The 25,368-nt window shown below is 38.5% G+C and overlaps 1 protein-coding gene across 3 annotated transcripts in view; it reads right to left on the bottom strand.

Annotated features, from left to right (window-relative positions):
- Positions 1-19,276, bottom strand: part of LOC109037860 (serine/threonine-protein kinase GL21140) — an 89,852-nt gene extending 70,576 nt beyond the window's left edge. The window contains exon 1 of one of the 3 annotated variants that reach the window (XM_019052706.2): positions 18,588-19,276. The gene's annotated coding sequence lies outside the window, so the exon portion shown is untranslated. Of the gene's footprint in view, positions 1-18,298; positions 18,428-18,501 lie in introns of those variants that run through there. The other 2 variants (XM_019052704.2, XM_019052707.2) reach the window with 2 other exon arrangements.
- Between the last annotated feature and the right edge of the window lie 6,092 nt (positions 19,277-25,368).

Consider the following 25,368-nt stretch of genomic DNA (forward strand, 5'->3'; position numbering starts at 1 on the left):
TGCTCAACACCCAAACTGAGAGTAAGGTGGCTGGTTGTCCCCCCCTCCCTGATGCGGTAGTTACGATACCGCTCCACCGAGCAACCTGATCAGGATTGACAGTGATACGTAATAACCGTCGTTTTTTCCGTTCATTTTCCTCGGTTGTTGTTTCGTTTTAGTTCGATTCTGCTAAATTTTCGGTTTTAGTTTCTTAGTTTTTAGTTTTTTTCGTATTTCGGTTTCGGGAGATGACGTGTCACCATGTGACTAATCTGAGACATTTTCATCCTTAAGTCTGGAGCAAACAACACCTGATGATGGAGGATTAAGTACTCCGAAATGGCCATCGTAACAATTATCTGAAGTTCCACTACTAAGTGGCGAATGTGTGATCAAGGGTAAGCTTCCACTTCCGTTCTACCTGTGTACCTCGATAAAAATGACAACTACCACATTATCTCCTGAAGTTAATATGGCCATTTTCGGGCTTCTTTAGCACCTAGGAATCGAAAAAATTGGTTTGGTTCGAAGGACAGAACCCATGCTGACCAGTGTAATTGATAAAGAGAAGATGATATCTTACAGGCATCCACAAATTACTGCTCTGCCTTGAGTCACCTGAAAGGTGAGAACATGCACATATCTCATTATTGTCCGTTAGGAATACGGTTTGAGAGTAGAAAAATAGATCTGAGAGAATCCTGGGGGATACTGAAATGAACTTTAAGTGGACGTGTGGGGACTTCGAGAGGAGAGTTCATTTGTAATGAAAAAGTGCTTGAAATAATAGGGGTTGAAAATGATATTGTGCATGATAGGTGGGTGAATTTAAATAAGCGTCTAATCTGGGGTCCCGATCTGTTTTCATCGCCATAATGTGAGAATCATGGGCAGATCAAATTTTTTTCTCATTTTCCACACTATTGTTGACTATTACATGCTATTTTCTACTTTATTTGGACCAAAATAAAAATTTAGGAGAATTTTGAATGTGCGAATTGCCTTCATTTGTCCCAAATTTACGTGTCTCCCATGCTCGGTTCTTGACTTTAAAACGATATTGCAGCATAACTAGAGGGCTTGCTTGGAAAAATTTTATCGGAGATGAAAGGTAATGCTTTAGAATTTTAGAAAAAATAGTTAAAAACATGTTTTACTATTCACAAAAATTTTCTCTCGCGTTTAAATAGCTGTCCCTAGCAACGCTGCGTGAGACGTGGCAGCGCTGTCACGAGTTTTGAATAATTTCCGCTGCTCAGCGCTTTCGTCAATACCAGCTGTTTTTGTTGTGATAAGGTTGTTTACATATTGTAGTTAGCTAAAAAAATAAGAAATGTGAAGTTTCGTGTCTTTAAAGGCGAAAAAAAGCTGCCAAACCAAGTGTGAACCACGGTAAGTAGTAGCTCGTCAAGCATTTGTATCAGCTATTAAAATACCTTCCAAGTGTCAATTCACAAAAACCTTATATTTCTATGATTATTGAGGTTGGGCCAGCCAAACATTATGTGTCATAAGCATCATATTTATCTTAAATATTAAGAAAGGCTTAAAATAATGCTTATTTCCATCCTGTCCCGTTCTGCGCTCATTCTGAGCGCAGAACGGCTCAGGAGCAACATTCTGTGATGAGCTCATTCTGAGATGGTTCTATGTCCGGCTTGTCTGACTGTCTGTGATCTGATTCAAAGGAACTCGTAAGTACATACCTATTAAATAATACCTAAAAGTGGCTCTGAGTTGAAAATAAGACGCTCAAGGCTCATTTAGTGATCAATTCTCATTAATTCTGTACTTAATCACACTAATAAATGTGTGGTAACACCAGCTTATTCCCTAATCAACAAGGGCCTTCCAGAGGTTTTGTTTAGATAACTATTAGTGTTGTGTGAAGTAAAGAATAATCTATGAATAGTTGAGTATATAAACTCTACAGAGATCATCCTTTGGTAGAGAATTTTCATCAGTTAGAAGAACATTCAGATAATTATCAGGAAACAATTGAAGTTCCTGACACAGTGACACATACATGATGGGGCTTTTGTTATGGACCTGCTATACCCTCATACTCATTTGTTTGCAATTAACTCCATATGAGTTGAGACGAATGGCACAACTCATCCCACAGTCTCATCAATAAGGACCCAATGCATGCTTCTAGTAAGATGTATCGTAGAGTGCGGACTTATGACTTTTTGTCCGATATCTTGAAGTATACCCTTAAAGGACGGTCCGATATCATCTCTTTTTTAATTTCTACGATACGATTTGATTGCTTGCATTTTGTAGGAATGCTATTAGGAATGCTATTGCAATGACATGCATTATAATATGGTTTCTTGTGTGACCGTCACTGGTCGATCAATGAATCCACTGGCAAGAGGGGGCGATGAGTGTATCATATGAACATTCAACAGTAACTTCAGGCGAAGGAAAGGTGGAAGCTTAGTTTAGTAGTGCAGTTTTATTTACCATTTGTTCAGTAATTTTGACATTCTTACTCTGTATTTTTAATTTTTCTTAATTGTATTATTTTGTTGGTATGCAGAATTTCTAAGAAACAAGGTAGAAGTGATTCGTATGATCAATTTGGAAAGTATTCAAGAAAATGAAACTTGAGCTTCTGGAATCCATTTTACAACTTGATAGCAGCATTTCTGATGTAGAATAAAAGAGTGTCTAAGGAATTGGAGGAGTGTCAACTGAAATTCTGTTTTGATCCCACCACAAAAGGTGAGCTGAATATTTTATTTATTAATGACCTTTAATAGGAACTGATAGTCAGCCTACAGTAGGATCATTTTCAAGAGAGCGGGTGTTTTTTTAGAGTCAGGTAGAAAAATCGGCTGAGGAATTCTGACAGAAAACTCTTTGTTTTCTCATGTGACCGTCACTGGTTGATCAGTGAATCCACTGGCAAGATGGGGCGATGAGTGTATCATATGAACATTCAACAGTAGCTTCAGGCGAAGGAAAGTTGGAAGTTTAGTTTAGTAGTGCAGTTTTATTTACCATTTGTTCAGTAATTTTGACATTCTTCCACTGTATTTTTAATTTTTCTTCATTGTGTTATTTAGTTGGTATTCAGAATTTTTAAGAAACAAGGTAGAAGTGATTCGTATGATTCAATTTGGAGAGTATTCAAGAAAATGAAACATGAGCTTCTGGAATCCATTTTACAACTTGTTAGCAGCATTTCTAATGTAGAATAAAAGAGTGTCTAAGGAATAGGAGGAGTGTCAACTGAAATCCTGTTTTGATCCCACCACAAGAGGTGAGCTGAATATTTTATTTATTAATGACCTTTCACAGGTACTGATTGTCAGCCCACCGTAGGATCATTTTCAGGAGAGCGGGTGTTTTTTTAGGGTCTGGTAGAAAAATCGGCTGAGGAATTCTGACAGAAAACTCTATGTAGTGTCATACAGAATAAACAACAAGTGGTTTGGGTCAAAGAGGGTTATTCATATAGCCGAAAAATGTACCCAGCCCGGAATGTTCGAAACTTTGTAGGATGATAGTACTAGTTGAGAGAGGCTTATCCCTAGCTCCGTTTTTGCAGGAGCCCCAGGGGAACAGCGTTGCCATTTTTTAAAGTCGCAACCTTCAATCATCCATTTCTTTCGCAAAAATGCAGTTGCAGAGCTCGTATTTATACCAAAAACCGCACAAAATTTCGTTCTATTGACCTATGCCAAAGAAATTTTAATTTCACTCCACTGTTGCCACGTTTCGACCATTTTTTTAATTTTCGTAATTATTTAAAATCACGTTACCGCCTATAAAAGTGTTTGCAGTTGGTGGGGATTGAATAAAAACCTGTCGAAATTATTGTTCGTTCGATTCCGCATCCATTGATATATTATACTTTTCTGAGAGACTTAGGGAACACGAGTTATAGCGATTTGAAAATTCGAATTTTCGTGTAAAAGTTTCAAAAAAGTGCAAAACATGAGCTGACTTTTCGAATTTTGCTTGGTCTAGGCGTTTTGCTTTAACACGGAGTCGCGAAACGTACCGAAACGAGCGTCAATATCGGGGGTCGGGCGTGTTGCCGAATTTTCAAATCGCTATAACTTGTGTTCCCTAAGTCTCTCAGAAAAGTATAATATATCAATGGATGCGGAATCGAACGAACAATAATTTCGACAGGTTTTTATTCAATCCCCACCAACTACAAACACTTTTATAGGCGGTAACGTGATTTTAAATAATTACGAAAATTAAAAAAATGGCCGAAACGTGGCAACAGTGGAGTGAAATTAAAATTTCTTTGGCATAGGTCGATAGAACGTAATTCTTTGCGTTTTTTGGTATAAATACGAGCTCTGTAACTGCATTTTTGCGAAAGTTATGGATGTTTGAAGGTTGTGACTTTAAAAAATGGCAACGCTGTTTCCCTGGGGTTCCTGCGAAAACGGAGCTAGGGATAAGCCTCTCTCAACTAGTACTATTATCCTACAAAGTTTCGTACATTTCGGGCTGGGTACATTTTTCGCCTTTATGAATAACCCTCTTTATGCTAGTGGGCATAAAACTGCATCCTATTTTAGTACCTCTGCCCTGAGCATTGCAGCTCAAACATGTGGCTCACCTTTTGTGAAATAATCAACAATCAGCATTGAATCACTTAGAACATCACAAATACTGCAAACCAGGTGGTTGTTAAAGTTAGTCAGCTGAAATCAACAAAATAATACAAATCTTTAAAAAAAAAAAAGAATAAAATGTAAGAATATAAAATTAAAGTAGAAAGAAAAATGAAGTGAAATAAAAATAGGATGTATGGAAGAAGAGACTGTTTGGTATGAAATTTGTAATGTTTGTAGCTACACTGGTAAATGCTTCGACATGAGTAGCTTAATTTTGGTCCTTTGAAGAGTGAATTCTCTTCTTCTATACATCCTATTTTTATTTCACTTCATTTTTTGTTCTACTTTAATTTTATATTCTTACATTTTATTCCTATTTTTTTGAGATTTGTATTATTTTGTTTATTTCAGCTGACCAACTTTATCAACCACCTGGTTTGCAGTATTTGTGATGTTCTAACTGATTCAACACTGATTGTTGATTATTTCACAAAAGGTGAGCCAGATTTTTTGTTTATCTAGCTTTGTATTTTTTAATATGTGACCGATCACTGGGGAGAAAAATTTTTAGCAGCTAAATTTTTGTCTAGTCGCTTTAAAATATCATGTCCCAAAAAATCAGTTGCAGGCAGCAGCCTAGTTTATTTTTTGTCAATGAAGGTTGTAAAGATGCCTTGTAATTCATAAGAGTTTTGTATGCTTAATATGACAGACTGGAATTTCAAATTGCTCATAGCCATATTTTTAAAATCACAGACTTTTCGATTAAAGGTAGCATTTGTTAATGTTCTTTTTTCCCTTTTCCTCTTGAAAATGTTTTTAGAGCTCTTGTTCATGCTTTGATGGTATTAACTCAAGTGTGAGTTGGTGTGAAAAAAAGATCTCTCCTCCTGTGGATGATCAATTTTCTTTTGGTTTGGTTATTTTTACATTTTTTTGACTGTTTTTTTTTCATAACGGACAGTTCATGAATTGTGTCACACCCTGGGTGGGAGAAGTCTGATTCAACTTAAGAAGAGGAGGGGGGGGGGTTATCGTGACGTCACACGATATCTTGCAATAATGGGGCTTAGCTGATTGCACCTGAAAACTTCGATTAATATAGAAGTACTGCCTCAAATTTTATATAGAACTTTGTTTATCTGCAGGAAATTGTAATGGACGAGAAAAGAGCGAGGGAAAGGGAGAGAAAAAAGAGGTATAGGGAAAACCTTGCCCTCAACCCTGACCAAGTGCTTAAGAAGAAGTTAAGAGATAAAGAGACTCATCAAGAAAAAGCTTCAAAAGGTCTCCTTAAAACTATAGATAAGATGTCTGATGAGGAAAAATGTGCACAACGTGAAATGTGGAGAAGCAGAAACTTAAACAAAAACTGAAGAAACTACAGGCAGCCCAGAGTGATCCTGTTGTCAATGATTATTCAAATTTAAACGAATGTAATTCTGAATCACTTGCAGTAGGCCCTTTTTATTCTGCAGTTGATGTTTGTGCAATAGTAGGTCCCAGTGAAATTGTTTCTTTTTTGGCTCCTCCCCCACCCACCTGTAACTCAAGTCCAAACAGCACGTGTATGTCACTTTGTCCAACTCCCGTTTGTAGACGTTCTGTAAGCGAGTGCACAGCCCCCTTGACAACCACCACGTGCTCATCAAATGTTCTAAATGCAAAAACCCAGTCTTGGCAAGAAAGTAACTCGTAGAAATAGAGATAAGTTATTAGGGAGAATTAAAATTCTAGAGCAGCAAGTACGTCATTACGAGAAGTCAAGCCAGAAATACAAAAAACGTTGGCAAAGGGCTCTCCAGGAAAGGGTCAGGAAAAATCAGTCAGATCAGTCCAGTCAAACCAACTCGCCTCAAACAGTAGTCAGACAAATTATCTCTGCCAGGAAAGGAGAAGGTAAACGCCAGCTTCTTTTTGGGCAAGCTCTGGAGAAGCGACTCAGAGAAAATAGCAGAAAGTGCAAAACTTTAGTCGATAAGAGAAATTTTGCAAAGTCGGTGGGAGGCATAGTCTGTAAAAAATATGGCATGGAGAAAGAGCTTCAGAGAAGAAGAATTTTGACTTATCACTTGTGCAAAAAATATGGATGCACAGAAATGTCAATAGGGTCAAAATTGAAACGTTTCAGTAAATTTGTTAAGTTAAAATCCTCAGTTATAAAATTTTTTGAAGACGACGAGGTTTCTGTAATGACGCCTGGCAAGAAACAGTACATCACCAGACGTAAAGTTCAAAAACAGCGACGGTTCCTTAGGGACTCACTCAAGAATCTCCATAAAAAATTTGTAGAGAAATTTGATGTAGAAGTAGGATATGTAACATTCATAAAATTAAAACCATTTTGGGTTGTCCCTCCAAAAGAAAGTGAACGCAACACATGTCGTTTTGCGAGACATGCCAATTTTGAATTAATTTTAAAGCCACTCATAAGGCAAAACTATGTTAGGAACGTTAAAAGTGTGAGCGAGTTTGTATCTGAAGTTTCTTGTAAAACAAACATTAAATCTTGTATGTTCGGCGAATGTAAAGAATGCAATGTGAAAGTTGTACCTTCATCTGTGATAAATCAAACGATAATCAAAAGCCCTCATTTACTACCATATGATCAATGGATCCAGAAAAAACTGGGCGAAGTAACATCGAATAGTGGAGTCAGTAAAATTACTGTTAAAGAGAGAAAGAGAGACACTGGAGAGAATTTGATCGAAATATTAAACGAGAGTTTACCACTTTTTCTGAGACACATTTACTTATACTGATTACCATCAAAACAATTTTTTCAAAGATATCCTGAAGCAACTAAGAGGTAATGAATGTGCCATAATAATAGATTGGTCCCAGAATTTTGCTACGAAGTATGAGGAGGAGGTCCAAAGTCGGCATTTTGGTGCGTCACAGCAACAAGTCTCCCTGCATACTGGTGTAATTTATTTAAAAGGAGGTGAAAAACAAATTCCCTTCTGCACTGTCTCAAATTGTTGCCGCCACGATGCACCTGCGATCTGGGCGCACTTAGGGCCAGTCCTCGACATGTTGAAAAAAGATCACGAGGCCATCGAAATCATCCATTTTTTCAGTGATGGGCCAACGACCCAATACCGAAACAAGTACAATTTTTTTTTTATTTCAAAAATGTTGTATCGATAGGAAAATATACCAGGCTACCTGGAATTTTTCTGAACCTGGCCACGGTAAGGGAGCGGCAGATGGAGTGGGGGGCACCATAAAGAGAACCGCAGAATTTGCACTTCACTGCCGAAAATTCGATGTAATTGATGCCAAAACTTTTGTCGAGGCAACCTCAGGTGTCAATGTAGGACCCTTCATCATTCCTCAAGAGGACATTGAAAAAGTTGAAGCGTCCCTTCCAATATCACTTGCCACTGTTCCCGCCACTATGGCTTTACGACAAGTGACCTGGTGCAGGAATAAAGTTGAAGAACTAGGCAGAAGAGCTTTATCTTGCACAATTTGCATAGGTTCCTCAAAGTGCTCCCATTTTCCACTTGGCAATGGCCAACCCTTCATCCAGACGCACCTCAGTGTTCCTCGTATCCTTTACCTACTATACTAGCTGTTTCTTTTTTTCTGTCTTTTACATTTTTCTTGCCTTGGTTTGTCGGGAGGGGGGCAAAAAACTTTCTTTTGATTTCAGATCATTTACCTACTGTACTAGCTGTTTCTTTTTTTCTGTCTTTCACATTTTTTCTTGCCTTGGTTTGTCGGGAGGGGAACGAAAAACTTTCTTTTGATTTCAGCAAATTTTTCTTAACAGTTTTATAAACTTAGATAGCCCCATGGTCATCCCCAAACAGCTTGCCTCTGCTTCCTCCAACCAAGCCCCTAGGAAGACAACCCGGAAAAAAAAAAATCCCAAAATCCCAAGTTCATGAGTAAATCCACGGAATAGAGACTCTTCCTGAAATGAGTAATACTCCATATTATCCCCAGTTGCTCTATAATAATGCATGCTCAGAGTTGATAGACCTTTTCATGCGCCGCGTTTCCTAAAATGAAACTGATCACATAGAAATTTATTTAAAAGTATATTCCTATTTTTACAGGGAAAGCAATTGATTTGATGTTTGTAAAATAATAATTAAAAGTAGGCTCTTTCCAGCTAAACTCGGTCCATGAATAATCATGTCATTGAGAGTGCTGAAAAATATAAAAATTTTTGTCAGTTCTTCCCATTTCAACAATTTTAAGTTTTTTTAATGAGCTTATCAAAGTTAAGTACTAAACATAGTTGATAGTTAGTTCCTCATTCTTTGATTTTTCAAAATTTAGTAAAATTGATAAAATTACTGTGACAAAACTCAATGAATGTTGTCAAGAGGGGCGAGTTGAATCCTTTTCGCGACTTTCCTTATCCTTTTGAATCAATTTTTCTTCAGTTCAATAATGATTCAATTCTCCAGATTTCTAGAATTATTAGTGATTCACTGCAATAGTGACTAATGAATATTGGTTTCAGGACTGAACACGGCATTTCCGTATAAAATGAATGTTAAAATCACTAAATTCAATGACTTTACAAGACAAACTGCTGCCCATCATCTCTCTTTTTCTGTGCTTCTCTTTACTCCATCTATCTATTTTTTTCTCCTCTTGGAATCAAGAATAAATGGAATTGTTGAATGATAAAATGTACATCATAATTATAATTGAATTACAATTTGCTTACATCTGAAACCTAATATGATTAATTCTTATTTTTGTTTTCAGGAGATCCGGAGTGCAGAGCTCTTCCAGATTCATTTTTATAATATACAATTAATTTTAATTTTAAATAATATTAATTTTTAAATTAATTAATATAAACAATATAATTAATACAGGGTGGCCCAGACTTACCGTACCAGGCCTTTTTTTCGGTTAATTTGGGTCGCACGAAGTCCAGGATCGCGGAGATAAATAGGGAATCGACCCCAAGGAATCCCAATTTCATGGTCCCAGAGCCCCCTGGCGCCCCTTGGGGGGTAAAAGGGGGGTCCGTACTTCGAAAGTTAGGGTTCATGTCAAAATTCTGAAATTATTTCATCGGAATCAGAACGTACGGAAAATTTTAACTTAAATCGACACCAAGAAATCCAAAATCGGCCCATTCGTGTCCAAAATACCGACCCCTAAAGGTGGGGGATAGAGCCCCCTTTCAAAAAAATTCAAGTTCGTTAAATTGACGTGGAGACTCGGAAAAAATGGGTATTCATGGGTAATCGACCCCAAGGAATCCGAATTTGAGGGTCCCGTTGGCCTCAGAGACTTTTCTGATGGGGCACAGGGGGACTCTTTACCGGTGTGGAGGTTACCCCTGTGCCCCATCAGAAAAGTCTCTGAGGCCAACGGGACCCTCAAATTCGGATTCCTTGGGGTCGATTACCCATGAATACACATTTTTTCCGAGTCTCCACGTCAATTTAACGAACTTGAATTTTTTTGAAAGGGGGCTCTGTCCCCCACCTTTAGGGGTCGGTATTTTGGACACGAATGGGCCGATTTTGGATTTCTTGGTGTCGATTAAAGTTAAAATTTTCCGTACGTTCTGATTCCGATGAAATAATTTCAGAATTTTGACATGAACCCTAACTTTCGAAGTACGGATCCCCCTTTTACCCCCCAAGGGACGCCAGGGGAGCTCTGGGACCATGAAATTGGGATTCCTTGGGGTCGATTCCCTATTCATCACCGCGATCCTGGACTTCATGCGACCCAAATTAACCGAAAAAAAGGCCTGGTACGGTAGGTCTGGGCCACCCTGTATAATTAATATAATTAATTATAATATATTTGTAATATTTCAAATATACTGATCATCTTTATTTCATTTTTCAATTTCTTTGATATAAATCGCAATTATTGTTCACCGATCAGCCAATGGATGGCTCATCAGTAAACGTATACCGAAAGACAATTTCTTCACTTTTTTGGAATGACATTTGGACGGAGTTAAACAGAAAGGAACTAAGCCACATCGGGATCGAACTGAGAAAAAGAGGTTTAAAGTTTGGCTCCTGCATAAGACTCAATGTTAAAGATAAACTTCAAGTTCAATTTCTGCAAAATTTGCTCCAACAAAAACTCTGAATTTTTGGCGATAGATAGTAGAGCAGTACAGTGGTTGAGTTCAAAACCACTCAAATCTCAATTTTTTCTAAAATATGGGTTGGTTACTTTCTGCCTAACTCAGTCCATTTGATCTCTTGACCATTAAACAGTCACTGGAGGTCAAATAAAACTGCTGGCATCGGCACGCAGCACTCCGAACTAGATTGTTAGGGTATGAATCATGATGGAGTCAGAGGATTCACTCGGAATTCCTTCAGCTCGTTGAGTATGCAATTTCATCTCTGGAGAGTTCAAATAGTTGCTTGAGGTAGAAGGGAACTTGTGAAAGCTGCATGGTGCACGCGGTACTCTCAGCTAGCCTGATTTCTGATGGATGCAACACGGCTTGCGTTTGCCGGAGGGGAGCGATGTTAAACATTGTAAGTTCTTACACGGATGTTTCAAATGTGACAAAATCAGCAAAAGTTGGACAGTTTTCAGTTTGTGGCGTCAAGCTTAAAGATTGGAATGGGTTGCCTAACGAAAGGCTGCGGCGTCCATTGGAGACCAGGCTTTAAACTGTTGAGGCTAGAATTTCTTACTGGTTCCATTGAAAACTCCTTCATTTTGCGGGGTATACTAAATGGTCCCCGGGGAGTTAAAATTGTTGCTTGAGGTCGAAGGAATCTTCTATTTTTCATCCACTTTCTATTTCAATTTTCCAAGAACTTAATCTTTTTTCCCTGTCAAAGAAGGTTAATTGCGCACTCGGACCGAAAGAAATGTCCCAAAACAGCAAAATAAGCCTCACATCTGTATCATATTCGATCAAGTTTTCTCTCATTTTCTCAATTCCGTAAGATGTATAATGATTCAATTCCACAAATTATGCTTTGGTATCGTGTTCAACAATGCTTCAATGAATATTTTAGTCAATTTTCAATGATAGATGTTAAATATCACCTTCGAGACTAAAACTGGAGAAATCAGGCAAAATTTCAGCAAATTTTAGGAATTGATACACTTGACGGTCGAAATTCGGGTTTAAACCCAACCATTAAGCTCGACGAGCTATATTTCCTGATTCTACACCTAATAATAGTTAAAATTAAGTTTGGTTCTCCCAAAAATTCACAAAAAAATTTTGGAGGGAAATAGAACCGGGAATTAGACCCTTATTTGAATTCACCCAGGTATCAAAACCATACAACTGGTTCGGTACGGAAGTGTGTAGAGACTGGCAGATAGTAAGCTGCCTGGACAAGTGTTCAGATTGGTTCCACTCAGAAGAGGGTAGTATCCATGAACAGTAAAAGGCTAGCGGCAGGGCTACAGAAAGAAATCAGAAGGTGTCATTTGCCTACTGATCAATGAGAAGATAGATTTCGTTGGCAACTGAAAGTTGCTGCTTTAGAACTGGGGAAAGAAATGAATAGACAAAGGTCACATCAGTCTAAATGCATCAATCATCAGTTGGCACACTGCATTTTAAATACTCTTAATGTGGTCAACATACCACTCGAGATTTTTTTCCGGAAATGTCAAGTAGAAGGCCTACTGATTGAGGAACAACAAACCGCGAAATCTGTAGTTCGGCCGTTTTGGAGAAAATGCGATTTTTCGCTTTTTTGGCGGGAATCTCGGGTCAAGGCGCTGAAAAAGTGAAGTTAGGCTGTTTTTGAGGCTTGTAATTGCATATCCTATACATTTTTAGTCAATCAAGTGTACATATTTTCAGTTTTAGAAATTAGAAATTGTTTCATTTTTTTACAGGCTAGATAAGTACGCTTCATATTTATATTGCAAACAGTATCACATTTACATTGTACATAACTTTATTGGAAGTGAGGAAAAGTGTAATAAGAAGAAATTTTATCACAAAAGAGGCTGGATTATCTGACATTTTAGGGTACATAGATAAATTTTCTGTAAAGTCTTCAATTGTACACCTACGACAGCTTAAAAGTGTCTCTTCGAGAGTAAGGCTAAATTTTTCTTTAGATCCTTTATTTTCCAATAATGACCTTAAGGATTCCGGAAAAGTGTTGAAGAAGTTTAGGATAACGTTTTTCATGAGGGCTTTATCTTTCTTTCTTCGTGTGACTTGTTTTTCTGTGTAAATTGTGCCTTGTATTAGGCTGAACTTAAATGTCCCTTTTTTAAATCCTATTGTTGATAAATCATATTTATATGCATTTATGTCTGGTATTACTAAGCGTCTCTTAAACAACTCTCAGCAATGATGATTCTACCGGCTTCACATTGATGATCTATAGAGGTCTTTTCATATGGGACCATGAGCTGCTTACATGAGCAAGAATTTTGCAAAATTTGACCCAAAGACATTACTTGAGGAGTGATGAGGGAGGGGGGGGGGGGGGGGGCTTCACAGTCCCTTCACCACTAAGGCTACCAGATTTCCTATATTTTCATCTAATATCGTTATTCTTTCATGTTAATTAGTTTCTCGCAATTGCATAGATGCTGATACATACGAAACATTCTGACAATGTTCTTTTCTCCTCTTTTTTCCTCCAGCCGGTCAATAGAAGTTTTCATTTTCATGAACTCCCCACTCTTTCAGTTATTCAATAAATATGCATATTTCAAAAAATATAAAAATATATTAAATGAATAATAAAAAAGATGATATCTAAATACTATCGCTTCTTTTTATCGAGTCACCCTTGAAGATATTATTGGTACTTACCATGAGACATAAAAAATGGAATGAGCAGTAAGAAAAATCCGTGTATATTATCTTTCATTTTGTTCTATGGAGTTTGGAGAGGTTTATTTATCATGCCGGTTCTGATCCTTTAAAGAACCTCTGAGAAGGACCAGTACCTCAGGAAAAAATTCATGACATCTCTTCTTTTTCAACCCACAAATCTCGTACCGATTTTTGATTTGTATGAAGCTCATGGTAGAGTTCTAGGTTAGTATGTCGGTGACAATTTTCAAGAAACAGGACTGGCAAAATATGCAATGCACAAAACGTACACCTTAAACTTTATCGTACAGTATAAAACTTATCAAATTAGCTTTAGAGATTATCAAAAGGTTATTTCCTCGTCAAAATATCAACAAATCAGTCAAAATCAGTAATCAGTTGCAAAATTACCGAGATTGCGGGGATGCGCGATTTAATTTATGACATAAGAGCTGGATAGGTTCCCAGTAGGCGCGATTTCCTGTCACTCAAATGGAGAGTTTTTACAGATTAGCGGATATTGGCGGCTAATTATTACTTATTAATATTCCTTGTACTGTACAAGAATACGACGGCAGGGTTCCTGCCAGTTGCCTTGGCCCCTTGAGGGCGCCTCGCCGGTCAACCCGGCCCTTACTTGTACTGTACAAGAATTAGATCAACAAAGGTTTTGCCTTAATAAGGTTAAACCGCCATGTTTGCAAGGACCTCTAGCAGTCCCGCGAGAAGCGCTGATACCTGATTTAATGGTTTATCTATCACTATAACTTTGTACTGAATTCAAAGAGTTTGTGCCAAAGCTGGAGAGAGGAAGTTAAATACCTTTAAAATGAGGCATCTAATGAAATCTTGTTAAAATTCGTGCACTTTTAGTTTCAAGGTGTTGCACATTTTACCTATTCCTGATATCGTGAAATCACCCTTCTGATAATAACCCTCTCAGTGGCATACCTGGGAATCTTTGCACCCCCCTACCTATCTGTGGCACTGCGCCTTCTGCCTTTCTTTTCTTCAGATCTTGCATCCCTCACAACTCCCCCCCCCCCCCCCCCATGGTTGCAAGCGTGAAATGAAAAATATGAAAGATTGGAAATTTCATTGAAATTTTTCATGAAAGGACTACGTGCAAAACGGGCCATTTGGGGCGCGGGGCGGATACCTTTGAGACTTGCCCTATTCATTCACCTAACAATGCCCCATCTTTTCCCAAAGTTTCAAGCCCCCCAAAAATTTTGGGGAGACGCGGCGGGGGGTCTTAGTTAAAAACCGGCAAAATTTTGGCGAATTTATCACTCGAAAACCAAGAAGTTTTGGAAAACGCGGTTTAAACAAGCGTATTCAGCGTGACGAGAGCTTTCAGAAAATGTAGAACGCTCAAAAAAGACCTCTTATTTTTTCACGTTTGGGCCGATTTAAAAAGAGCCATTTTTTTATTTTGACGAAAAACTGATATGTTGTTCCTGCCTCTCTGTGGCCCCTCTAGCTCTTTACCGCATGCTGGGGGAATGTTTTGCTCGCGAGTTATAAGAGCGGAAAGGAACGAAGGTCGGGAAAATCGGCTATTTTAAACTGCGCGCGGCGACGGATCAGGAGACATGTGGCGACAATGCGAGGTCGGCAGAGGAGTGTGATTCGCCGAACTGAGTGGGAGGGGACGTTTTCCCTCCGATCAACGAAAAAAAAAAGAAAACAAAAAACAGAAATTGTTGGTTGAATCTGATTGGAAATTTCACTAAATTTTATCGGCAGCACAAAGAAAATTCAGTGAAATTTTCGGACAGCTTCGTTGAACAATTTCTCTGTAAAAAAATAAAATGGCGGCGGAAATTTTTAAACGTCGCATGGCGCTTGTGATACTTTGCCTGGAAGGTGACGATATCAGTTTTTCGTCAAAATAAAAAAATGGCTTTTTTTAAATCGGCCCAAACGTGAAAAAATAAGAGGTCTTTTTTGAGCGTTCCGGCGCTTCGGAGGCGATAACTCGAGCTGAAGTTGACAAGACCCTATGATGTTCTACATTTTCTGAAAGCTCTCGTCACGCTGAATACGCTTGTTTAAACCGCGTTTTCCAAAACTTCTTGGTTTTCGAGTGATAAATTCGCCAAAATTTTGCCGGTTTTTAACTATGACCCCCCGCCGTGTCTCCCCAAAATTTTTGGGGGGCTTGAAACTTTGGGAAAAGATGGGGCATTGTTAGGTGAATGAATAGGGCAAGTTTCAAAGGTATCCGGCCCGAGCTCCAAATGGCCCGTTTTTCACGTAGTCCTTTCACAAACCTGTGAAAAATATGAAAAATTTGATTTCCTCGCCGCAAATCGACAGATAATATTGATATCAATACTTTTACTTAGCAAATATATAATTCAAGCAAAAAAATATAGTTCCTGTCTTTGCTCTAATTGGAAATCTGACAAAGGAAGAGCACCGGGTCAGTCTTTTTTGTCTTAAAATGAAGGTTCTTGCGGAAAATGTCATGAAAAAACACTAGTATCGTTGAAGGGTGCCATTGGGAAGGATTCTGTTCCCAGAATCTTACAACATCCACATACAAATAAAAATATAATCTAACAATATTAATCTCAGCAGGAATCACATAAGGTCCAAAAAAAGTTATATTTCCCCAATTATCTAAAAAAATTTCCTTCTCCCTTTTGTGGAAGTTGTTCTCTACCCTCGGCCCTCGAATGGCTTCCCCCTCCCCCCGCAAGAATTTTCTTGAATTACAATTATATGTATAATTATGTATGGCCTATCTATCTACATACCTGTTTGAGATTTTAATTTATTTGAGTAATCAATCAATCAAAAAACAGTTATTAATTTGTAAGTTTTATGATATTTGGACGTATTTCTATCAAACGGAACTATGTGCATTATGACGTGAGCCCTGTTTTGCATGTATTCTTATGGGTCTCAGGGCTCACGTCTTAATACACATAGTTCCGTTTGGCAGAAATACGTCCATTTTTAATACAGTTGGCTGTAATGCAACTTTGAGAAGTAAGCAGTGGCACTTTGTTTTTCATCACCAGTTACTCAATATTGGGGATGAAAATACTTCATTAACATCTAATTTTTCACAACTTTTCATATTTTTCTGAAATTTCATGAAATATTTCACGTGAAATTTTAAGATTTTATTTTGCAACGCTGCCCCCCCTCCCCTGCAGGGATGATAGTTAAAGAGACTGAACCCTCTCAGGTCAGCACAAGAAGGGGTGAGAACCTCAAAGTAGTTGGGTCATTCCTTAGATTAACATCACATTAGCTCCATTCACAACAACGGCAAAAACTGGAATCACATTTAAGATGAGGGATGTGATTAACATCTGCACCCTCCTTCATTTCTTAAAGTACGTTCCTACAGTAATATCAAAGGTCCCTGCACACTCCTTATGGGGATGTATACCATGATTGATTTTCAATTTATTCATAAAATCAAGTTCGTCTATGGATGCTGATCAAAAGTTATCATTACGCCAATTTTCTATGGGTTACCGTTTTCACACAATCTGTGGAATTTTTTTTCAATAATTCCTTGCATAGTTGAAGGTAGTGCAGCAAATCCACTACGGTTTGGGCCAGTCAGGTGAATATAAGTCGCGGAAACAGGAAAACCGATCAGCAGCGGTGCGACAGTCTTAGCTCGGACTCCACACGCCTTTTCTTGCCACCATCAAAATCAGTTTCTTTCTCTCTCCCACACTATTGTCCTAACCAGACAGACACGCACTGCATTTGTCCTGGAAATTACCGAAACTACAAACACGTATTCTGTAGAAACGTTGAAAGATAGTTGGCGCGATGATGACTTTTGATCAGCATCCATAGGCAAACATGATTTTTTAAAAAAAAATAAAAATCAATCAAAGTACACATCCCCAAAAGGAGTGTGTGGAGCCTTTGGAAATTTAGTAACTTTCTTCTTTCTAATTACCGATACAAGCTGAAAATTACGTAATTATCTTTCTTCCTCAGTGGACAACTTGAGCTCGCGCATAATATGTTGAGACAACCGTCAAAGTACTGTTTATGTCACCATTCACCAGTGGTGCCACCTGACTACATGCATGAACCAATGGGTCACTACTTAAACTTTGTTTATTTTATTGAATATTCTGAAACTAATGTGTGAGGAGATAACGTGGTGATTTTTCCGTATTTTCATGGAGCCAAAATCACGGAGAATACCGCTTTGGAAAAATCTAAAAGCTGCAAGACATTTCAAATGCACCCGAATGGCGGAAAACTGATGCGGTTGATGTACTGCGGTTGTCATAACACAATCTTCTCTCATTTTCATCTGATTTTTGTGAAAATAAAACGTATTTCAATGTGGAATTGTTGCTTGTTTTTTACAGCCAACATATGAATGAGATTCGAGTCTTGCATTCAAAATATATAATTTCGACTTTACTGTTGTTCTCATATACGAAGAGTAGATAGACATTTGACGAACGTCGTGGAAACCCGTGCCTGCCTCTGATTGGTACCGGATTACATCATTCGGTGCAGCGCGAAACCGGGGCATTTTAAATTTGCGTATAAGTTGAGCGATTTGAACTGCGCATTTCTCGGTAAGTGAGTTACTTGTTTGCGTATTCAATGTGCGTATCGTGTTCTACGTGTCATTTTCCTTCAGAAAACTATATTCATAAGTCAAAATTCGTTCATGGTTTAGTGACCCATTGAGTAATGCGAATTCAGAGCTAATCGGATACTGACATTTGTCTCAACATACAATGCGCAAGCTCTATGTAACTAAGTCTCGCGCATCGTATTTTGAGACAAACATCAATTTCCAATTAGCTCTGATTTCGCACCAATCAACAGGTTAATACATGCAGTCAGGTGGCACCACTTGTGAATGGCGACATAAACAGTTCTTTGACGTTTGTCTCAATATACAATGCGCAAGCTCTGCTACTGGTTTTCTTTAACAATACATTATAGATAAACCTACCTGTCTTGGTGCAATTTTTCTGCGCTTCGGATAGTGAATCATTAAGGAACTTCCATTATCCAACTTAGAGTTTGGCCTTAATTTAGTGAAATTAGAATTGAAGAAGGATGTAGGATAACCAAATCAAGCAATCATATTGTAAACACATGGTATATAAGACGGAATGAGAGTTAGAAGTACTCAATGAATGAAAGTATACTTACCTAAACTACAGAAACGGAAGGAGGAACGAGTGAAAGTGAAGCTGGGATAATTTACACGATAAATTTTTAAAACATACATTACTCACCAAAACACTAGTATATCAAAGAACAAGAACACCTCTCGTTCGGTGCAGTTAAGCCCTGAAGCCCATACCATGGACCAAGAGAATAAATAAGGACCCCCAACTCCGGTTAGCGCTGACATCAGCGCTCCCTGGCAGAGGGTGTAGTGAACTAAACCGATGATTGGGTCTTCCTGTTTATATTTCCATGCACCACCTATTTAGGCTTATCACTCAGTAGTGCTCATAGAAGTTTCTAGATCCTCGTATCCTCGTGGTCGCCCTGCAGTTTTGAAGAGTTTAGTGTGAAAAGTTTCCCATTTTCATTTCAATCTTCGTCAGTCTTCGTGTACATAAACTGGTATTAATGTGAAGTGTTATTTCTAACCGTTTTACTCAGCAGCAACTGCTGTTGAGAAAGCCAAAGGAAGTGTGTATGTAGTGTGCAGCAGGAATCAGGATTGTACTTTTAGCCGAAGGCGCCGCTCTGTTAAGTGAAATCTTTTTAGTGAGAAATAGTGTTGTACTGATAAAAATCAACTGAGTGTCACAAAATCAAAGATACTTGACTTCAAGCATTACCTTTAATTTGATTATTAGCAAGTCTCTTTGATTCTGCGTCAGAAGTTGACTGAATCATCTTTGCTCGTGTTCTGATAAGATACTTCACATCAAAGTCTTTCGCATTGACCTCTGCCGAAGGTATGTATCTATACAATTTCATTAGTTTGCGAAAGTAAAATGTATTAAAGTATCTACACAAATAAATAAATCATAGATAAACAAAGAACATTGCATGGAATAACATACTATAGAGGTACGATCGTGGACCGCTGTGGCGTTAGTTCGCCGCACCCTCTGCCAGGTTCGCTGCGAGCGCGCGTTAACGGTTTTTAACACAGGGTAGCATAGGGAGTTGGGAGTCCTTATTTATTCTATTGGTCCATGCCCATACCATGGACCAAGAGAATAAATAAGGACTCCCAACTCCCTATTGAAACCTTTGTTAAAAACCGTTACCGCGCGCTTGAGGCGAACCTGGCAGAGGGTGCGGTGAACTAACGCCACAATGGTCCACGATCGTAGAGTCCCTTTATACCTAGAGTCCCTTTGGCGTCCAGCCCACATACAAACTAGAGGCTTCAAAGAGACTCATCGATTGCCCCGACTTAAACCGCTGGCCAATGAGAGGGCCAGGAAAGGCATCGATGAGTCTCTTTGAAGCCTCTAGTTTGTATGTGGGCTGGACGCTTTGCACCCAAACGAACGATATTGAGGGATAAGGATCAGGAATCCTGCGATGTCTGTCACACAAAAACAACAACATCAACAAAGTGATCAATTAAAAATAAAATGAGATTGGTTTGTGAATAATTTCTTATTCTATTTTCATTTTGGACCTATGGAAATAACAATTTACTCTTGATAAACCACAATTAGGTAATATTTTCATTATTCTTGTTCACATTCGAGGTACCGCCATCTTGGTGCACTCGTTTCGGCCTCCATGAGCGAGAACCAATCAGAATTGGATTTTTTTTTAGGCCACTTTCAGCCCAATCCTGGCCCTAGAGTCCCTTTATACCCAGAGTTAAGACAACTCACTTTTGGTTGGGCTGAAAGTGGCCTAAAAAAAATCCAATTCTGATTGGTTCTCGCTCATGGAGGCCGAAACTATGGAACGCCGTTAGTGTCAAAACCCTTTTCTTGCGCGCGCGGAATTTTTTCTGGCGCGCGGAATTTTTTTTCGGCGCGCGGAAAGAAAAAACCCGTTTTCGATGAAAATCTCTGAATTTCCGGATTCCGCGCCGGTTTTCGATATATTTGCGCCGTTTGTGTCAAAACTATTTTTTCCGGCGCGGCGCTCCAAATCTGTTCCGCGCGCGGAATTTTCGATATATCGATTCCTGCTCGCCGCCGGCGCGGCGCTCCGAAATCTGTTCCGCGCGCAGAATTTTCGATATATCGATTCCTGCTCGCCGACTGTTTTTTCCGGCGCTGCACCAGAAAATAATTCCGCGCGCCACTTTTTCGATATATCGATTTTTCTGCGCGCGGAGAATATTATCTCTCTTTTGAACGATTTCCATTATCGATCCTCTGCGTGCCCCTGCCGTATGTGGGTCGTGTAAACAAACGCAGATTGATAACACAAATGATCCAAACAACTCGAAATCTCTTAATTTTAATTAATTTAAATCCATTTTCGACTTCAACCAAGCATTTGGCAATAATATTCATCGTATTTTACAACCTGGAGCCACGGCCTATCGGCTCATTTTAAGGTGCATTCTGAAAATCAGTTTTACAAGTCCAATGTCCAAACCCAGACTTTCTTCTTTTACTTTTTTTTAACCATTCTCTTTTCACTTTCGCCTCAAATCAAATGTTTTGCAGTTTTTTTGTCTTAAGTAAGTGGTCCTGAATTCATTCAAGAGTTAGAAGTTCACGATTTATTTAGTATTATAGCCTTTTGACCTCTTAAGCTTTATCGATATGATCTCATGTAGTTCGAGGTTTCTTTGGCCCAAACCAAGTGATTACTTACACATCTGATGTGAGTCTTATGGCTCTTCAAATTCGCAGTGTAGAATTAAATCAGAGACTACAGTTACTTAATCCAGTTCTGCTCTCTTGTTCAATGTTTGTCATAAGTGTTTGTTCGTGTCTGTTCTTTATAAGTGACCACTGTAGTGCATATACACAGTTATGCTATCGGTACAGGTATTATTTCTTGTTTTCTACAGTCAGGACTTTCTCTTAAGCGCAATAATTTACCAAAGAAATTCACCTAGTTGCGTAAATAATTTGGTGTATAGATATTCTGTTAATGTCTCCTTGCGGTGATGCAAAGTCTCTGAGATCTGTCATAAGTGGATTTTGCATTTAGACGGTCACTCTTGTCTGATAAAATTACTGCTCTAGCAGATTCAAATTTATACTTTGATCTCTGATTCATCACTAAATGACACTCGTGCGGTGTCATTTATCTTTAATCAGTTCAAAGCTATTTCGACAATGAATCATCAAAGGTCCGATCGAAGAAGGAATTTTCTGGTGAGTGCTGCGGCTGAACCGACATCACAACTCTACTATTGAAAGCATCAACCAAGACATGATCATTCGTCTGGAAGTGGAAATATTTTGCAACTCATCAGCGGGCCGATTATTGAAGGCTTAGAGCAACCCGACAAGACAACATATTCCGATATATTACATGGAGAAGATAGGGCTATGTCTTTTCATATCAGGCTGACATAGTTTCAATAATCAGGTAGCTGGTAGTTTAACAGGTAAGATTTGTAAGTCACTTAGGTATCACAAGTTACATTCGTATCTCTTGTGGAACAGTGTTTGTAGGTATGCTTACCTTTGTGGAGATTAATTGATAACAAAACGAGCATATCGATGTCATAGCCTAACTAGAAAACCATATACGTAGATTTACAATGTTTCAGACTTTCTGTTTCTCTTCGATTATAAAATCATGCAACGAAATGTTACAAATGTCATCCCCAGATAACCTTAACCATGTTCCTGACTTATTCTTATGGGAGGATGTAATTCTACGTCTTTTCAAAATCCTTCCATCCGTCTGTACCTGAGAAATTCAGTAAATCAGCCGACTTTCGGACTTTTAACCAGAATCGTCGGCATCTTTACAATTGAAATGATTCTTAGGTGTTTTTGAACAAAGGCAATTTATTAAAATTTTTGTTGGACAGGTTTGATTCACCCTGAATTCTTAAATAGAGAGAAAAAAAATATTTTCTTCACTCTAGTAAGACATGAAACTGACCAAGCTGTAGGTAAGTAAGTAGTTTTTGATTACTTCATTCCATGAAATGTGATGAGCCTTGTTGCTGCAGGAAACACAACATACTAGCAGGAATCCTCAAATAAATTTTCTATCTTGTACAATATCTGTTGATACTTAAGTATTTGATGATACCTACGAAGTACAAAATTTCTGAAAAGACACTGGGAATACCAGCAGAGTCATCTCAAAATTTTCTCTCAGGAACAAAACTAAAAATTGTGGAAGTTTCCTAAGAATGCTCTGAAGACAAATTTACGTATTATTAATAGATGAAGTGTAGCCTGCTACATATCATGTCGTATTCCTCTTCAAATATACATGCAGGTGAGTAGATTTTGAAATTTTGAGCGCACAATTTGCTTAAGAAAGAAGCGAGCACTACCATGATTTCCACTTACCATTACCACTTCCTCATAAATTTTTATAAGTTGATGCTTTTGAAAGTTGAGTTGTGATGTCGGTTCAGCCGCAGCACTCACCAGAAAATTCCTTCTTCGATCGGACCTTTGATGATTCATTGTCGAAATAGCTTTGAACTGATTAAAGATAAATGACACCGCACGAGTGTCATTTAGTGATGAATCAGAGATCAAAGTATAAATTTGAATCTGCTAGAGCAGTAATTTTATCAGACAAGAGTGACCGTCTAAATGCAAAATCCACTTATGACAGATCTCAGAGACTTTGCATCACCGCAAGGAGACATTAACAGAATATCTATACACCAAATTATTTACGCAACTAGGTGAATTTCTTTGGTAAATTATTGCGCTTAAGAGAAAGTCCTGACTGTAGAAAACAAGAAATAATACCTGTACCGATAGCATAACTGTGTATATGCACTACAGTGGTCACTTATAAAGAACAGACACGAACAAACACTTATGACAAACATTGAACAAGAGAGCAGAACTGGATTAAGTAACTGTAGTCTCTGATTTAATTCTACACTGCGAATTTGAAGAGCCATAAGACTCACATCAGATGTGTAAGTAATCACTTGGTTTGGGCCAAAGAAACCTCGAACTACATGAGATCATATCGATAAAGCTTAAGAGGTCAAAAGGCTATATAATACTAAATAAATCGTGAACTTCTAACTCTTGAATGAATTCAGGACCACTTACTTAAGACAAAAAAACTGCAAAACATTTGATTTGAGGCGAAAGTGAAAAGAGAATGGTTAAAAAAAAGTAAAAGAAGAAAGTCTGGGTTTGGACATTGGACTTGTAAAACTGATTTTCAGAATGCACCTTAAAATGAGCCGATAGGCCGTGGCTCCAGGTTGTAAAATACGATGAATATTATTGCCAAATGCTTGGTTGAAGTCGAAAATGGATTTAAATTAATTAAAATTAAGAGATTTCGAGTTGTTTGGATCATTTGTGTTATCAATCTGCGTTTGTTTACACGACCCACATACGGCAGGGGCACGCAGAGGATCGATAATGGAAATCGTTCAAAAGAGAGATAATATTCTCCGCGCGCAGAAAAATCGATATATCGAAAAAGTGGCGCGCGGAATTATTTTCTGGTGCAGCGCCGGAAAAAACAGTCGGCGAGCAGGAATCGATATATCGAAAATTCTGCGCGCGGAACAGATTTCGGAGCGCCGCGCCGGCGGCGAGCAGGAATCGATATATCGAAAATTCCGCGCGCGGAACAGATTTGGAGCGCCGCGCCGGAAAAAATAGTTTTGACACAAACGGCGCAAATATATCGAAAACCGGCGCGGAATCCGGAAATTCAGAGATTTTCATCGAAAACGGGTTTTTTCTTTCCGCGCGCCGAAAAAAAATTCCGCGCGCCAGAAAAAATTCCGCGCGCGCAAGAAAAGGGTTTTGACACTAACGGCGTTCCATACGAAACGAGTGCACCAAGATGGCGGTACCTCGAATGTGAACAAGAATAATGAAAATATTACCTAATTGTGGTTTATCAAGAGTAAATTGTTATTTCCATCGGTCCAAAATGAAAATAGATTAAGAAATTATTCACAAACCAATCTCATTTTCTTTTTAATTGATCAATTTGTTGATGTTGTTGTTTTTGTGTGACAGACATCGCAGGATTCCTGATCCTTATCCCTCAATATCGTTCGTTTGGGTGCACTCGTTTCGGCCTCCATGGTCAGACAAGGCCGGCTCATAGAGTACAATAGAGTCGCAAAGTACTGGAGCGGCGATGAAGCCAATCCATGAACAGGCGTTTCCGAGCCGCGTGTGCTCCGAAAATAGTGAACCATTTGTGAACCCAACGGCATTTTGTAACACGGCGGCTTATGGAGAAATCAAGAACTGCTTGTGTTTTTTAGGTATTTTATAATTCAATCAGCATTAATTTTTGCAAATTTTGCTATTTAAAGGTAGTCAAAGCCATAATGAATCCATTGATGTATATTACTCCTGGATAATATTCATATTGGGATTTAATTTCTGACTTATACCAAGTGTGAACCAACCGGCATTTCTTATCACGGCGGCTTACGGGAAAAGCAACGACTGCCCGTGTTTTTTCGACATTTTTTAATTTCATCGATATTAATTTGTGCAAATTTTGCTATAATTAGATAGTCAAAGTCATAATGAATCCATTGATGTATATTACTCCTGGATAAAATTCATATAGGAATTTAATTTCTGACTTATACCAAGTGTGAACCAACCGGCATTTTTTTACACGGTGGCTTATGGAGAAATCAACGACTGCTTGTGTTTTTTCGACTTTTTTTAATTCCATCGGTATTAATTTGTGCAAATTTTGCTTGAAATAGATATTCAAAGCCATAATGAATCCATTAATGTATGTTACTCCGAGATAATATTCATATATGGACTCAATTTCAGACTTATTACCGGCCTACTTATTTTAGCTGGTTCAGTGTGTGTCTAGCCGACGAACGGAGCCGAGTCGGGACTGTCGGGAGTGGGGAGCGCTGAGCGCGAGTCTCTGCGTATGCGTCATCGCTAGTCGCCGCACACTAGT

Source organism: Bemisia tabaci, chromosome 2 (genome assembly GCF_918797505.1).
Source record: "Bemisia tabaci chromosome 2, PGI_BMITA_v3".
Classification (NCBI taxonomy): domain Eukaryota; kingdom Metazoa; phylum Arthropoda; class Insecta; order Hemiptera; family Aleyrodidae; genus Bemisia; species Bemisia tabaci.